Source organism: Hyperolius riggenbachi, chromosome 4, assembly GCF_040937935.1.
Source record: "Hyperolius riggenbachi isolate aHypRig1 chromosome 4, aHypRig1.pri, whole genome shotgun sequence".
Classification (NCBI taxonomy): Eukaryota; Metazoa; Chordata; class Amphibia; order Anura; family Hyperoliidae; genus Hyperolius; species Hyperolius riggenbachi.
In genome coordinates this window covers 103,750,799-103,753,298 of record NC_090649.1, presented here as the reverse complement: position 1 = coordinate 103,753,298, position 2,500 = coordinate 103,750,799, and the positions used below count along the sequence as shown (strand labels likewise).

The window sequence follows — 2,500 nt, the reverse complement described above, 5'->3', positions numbered from 1 at the left end:
TCCCGGGTTCAAATCCCGGACGAGCCCTTCCTTTAAACTACGTGTTGAACAGAAGCGAAAGAGTGCTCTTGCTAAAAGTAAGTGAAGAAATCAAGTAAAGCCCACTTATAGCCTGTTCCACCACTCTGTGTCCTTTTCACTGCCACTGCTGTCGCCAGAGTCGGCTCGTTGGTCTAGGGGTATGATTCTCGCTTCGGGTGCGAGAGGTCCCGGGTTCAATTCCCGGACGAGCCCTTGATTTAGGCATAGTGATGGCCTACGCTCATAGTTATGCTCCTTGCAATTTCTTTGAACCTACTACCACACATGTATATACATCGGTTGGGTGGTACAGGTCGCTACAGGGCTGCTAACTGGCTCGTTGGTCTAGGGGTATGATTCTCGCTTTGGGTGCGAGAGGTCCCGGGTTCAAATCCCGGACGAGCCCAAGTCTTTCCTCTTGCCATGTCAGGACGGGGAACGTTTGGCTCTGAGGTGTAGCACGGCTTCTTTCTAGTTCCCCTCATGATAGTTGATGAGTGTGTGCTGCACGGACTTTATTTTTGCCCTAAGTAACATTTTTTGAAATGCTACTGGCAAATGTTGTGCTAGCATGTAAGGCACCCATGATCCTAGAGCAGCCCTTGCAGAGCTTGTGTCAGTATACCACCCATACATTGTTTTTGCTGGTCACAATTTTGAAGCTTTTTTAAACAAAACATATGTATCAATAAAATCTTTAATCTACCAAAAATGGCTTCAACTAATATTAAGCATATCTATCACTTTAAAGGCAAAGCATTCATCTAGCCAATAGAAGGAACTTGCTACTGTTAAAAAAATAAAAAAATAAAAAAAAAATAAAAATAAAGGCACATGTGTGTGTTTAGTGTGCAAGCCGGGGATGCAGTTTCTATACCCTAGCTTCCATCTGGCTCGTTGGTCTAGGGGTATGATTCTCGCTTAGGGTGCGAGAAGTCCCGGGTTCAAATCCCGGACGAGCCCTTCCTTTAAACTACGTGTTGAACAGAAGCGAAAGAGTGCTCTTGCTAAAAGTAAGTGAAGAAATCAAGTAAAGCCACTTATAGCCTGTTCCACCACTCTGTGTCCTTTTCACTGCCACTGCTGTCGCCGGAGTCGGCTCGTTGGTCTAGGGGTATGATTCTCGCTTCCGGTGCGAGAGGTCCCGGGTTCAATACCCGGACGAGCCCTTGATTTAGGCATAGTGATGGCCTACGCTCATAGTTATGCTCCTTGCAATTTCTTTGAACCTACTACCACACATGTATATACATCGGTTGGGTGGTACAGGTCGCTACAGGGCTGCTAACTGGCTCGTTGGTCTAGGGGTATGATTCTCGCTTTGGGTGCGAGAGGTCCCGGGTTCAAATCCCGGACGAGCCCAAGTCTTTCCTCTTGCCATGTCAGGACGGGGAACGTTTGGCTCTGAGGTGTAGCACGGCTTCTTTCTAGTTCCCCTCATGATAGTTGATGAGTGTGTGCTGCACGGACTTTATTTTTGCCCTAAGTAACATTTTTTGAAATGCTACTGGCAAATGTTGTGCTAGCATGTAAGGCACCCATGATCCTAGAGCAGCCCTTGCAGAGCTTGTGTCAGTATACCACCCATACATTGTTTTTGCTGGTCACAATTTTGAAGCTTTTTTAAACAAAACATATGTATCAATAAAATCTTTAATCTACCAAAAATGGCTTCAACTAATATTAAGCATATCTATCACTTTAAAGGCAAAGCATTCATCTAGCCAATAGAAGGAACTTGCTACTGTTAAAAAAATAAAAAAATAAAAAAAAAATAAAAATAAAGGCACATGTGTGTGTTTATTGTGCAAGCCGGGGATGCAGTTTCTATACCCTAGCTTCCATCTGGCTCGTTGGTCTAGGGGTATGATTCTCGCTTAGGGTGTGAGAGGTCCCGGGTTCAAATCCTGGACGAGCCCTTCCTTTAAACTACGTGTTGAACAGAAGCGAAAGAGTGCTCTTGCTAAAAGTAAGTGAAGAAATCAAGTAAAGCCCACTTATAGCCTGTTCCACCACTCTGTGTCCTTTTCACTGCCACTGCTGTCGCCAGAGTCGGCTCGTTGGTCTAGGGGTATGATTCTCGCTTCGGGTGCGAGAGGTCCCGGGTTCAATTCCCGGACGAGCCCTTGATTTAGGCATAGTGATGGCCTACGCTCATAGTTATGCTCCTTGCAATTTCTTTGAACCTACTACCACACATGTATATACATCGGTTGGGTGGTACAGGTCGCTACAGGGCTGCTAACTGGCTCGTTGGTCTAGGGGTATGATTCTCGCTTTGGGTGCGAGAGGTCCCGGGTTCAAATCCCGGACGAGCCCAAGTCTTTCCTCTTGCCATGTCAGGACGGGGAACGTTTGGCTCTGAGGTGTAGCACGGCTTCTTTCTAGTTCCCCTCATGATAGTTGATGAGTGTGTGCTGCACGGACTTTATTTTTGCCCTAAGTAACATTTTTTGAAATGCTACTGGCAAATGTTGTG

General features: G+C 46.0%; 9 non-coding genes across 9 annotated transcripts in view; all 9 read left to right on the top strand.

The window, feature by feature from the left end:
* Positions 1-27, top strand: part of TRNAP-AGG (transfer RNA proline (anticodon AGG)) — a 72-nt gene extending 45 nt beyond the window's left edge. Inside the window, exon 1 of the tRNA in view lies at positions 1-27. This exon is cut by the window's left edge and continues 45 nt beyond it. This is a non-coding gene — a tRNA (tRNA-Pro).
* Positions 28-162: 135 nt separating this feature from the next.
* TRNAP-CGG (transfer RNA proline (anticodon CGG)) lies at positions 163-234 on the top strand. The gene has a single exon. It is a non-coding gene; the product is annotated as a tRNA-Pro (tRNA).
* Positions 235-355: 121 nt separating this feature from the next.
* On the top strand, positions 356-427 carry TRNAP-UGG (transfer RNA proline (anticodon UGG)). The gene has a single exon. It is a non-coding gene; the product is annotated as a tRNA-Pro (tRNA).
* A 485-nt stretch (positions 428-912) lies between these two features.
* TRNAP-AGG (transfer RNA proline (anticodon AGG)) lies at positions 913-984 on the top strand. Its single transcript has one exon. It is a non-coding gene; the product is annotated as a tRNA-Pro (tRNA).
* A 134-nt stretch (positions 985-1,118) lies between these two features.
* TRNAR-CCG (transfer RNA arginine (anticodon CCG)) lies at positions 1,119-1,190 on the top strand. Its single transcript has one exon. It is a non-coding gene; the product is annotated as a tRNA-Arg (tRNA).
* Positions 1,191-1,311: 121 nt separating this feature from the next.
* TRNAP-UGG (transfer RNA proline (anticodon UGG)) lies at positions 1,312-1,383 on the top strand. The gene has a single exon. It is a non-coding gene; the product is annotated as a tRNA-Pro (tRNA).
* A 485-nt stretch (positions 1,384-1,868) lies between these two features.
* Positions 1,869-1,940, top strand: TRNAP-AGG (transfer RNA proline (anticodon AGG)). The gene has a single exon. It is a non-coding gene; the product is annotated as a tRNA-Pro (tRNA).
* Positions 1,941-2,075: 135 nt separating this feature from the next.
* Positions 2,076-2,147, top strand: TRNAP-CGG (transfer RNA proline (anticodon CGG)). The gene has a single exon. It is a non-coding gene; the product is annotated as a tRNA-Pro (tRNA).
* A 121-nt stretch (positions 2,148-2,268) lies between these two features.
* On the top strand, positions 2,269-2,340 carry TRNAP-UGG (transfer RNA proline (anticodon UGG)). The gene has a single exon. It is a non-coding gene; the product is annotated as a tRNA-Pro (tRNA).
* The last annotated feature ends 160 nt before the right edge of the window (positions 2,341-2,500 follow it).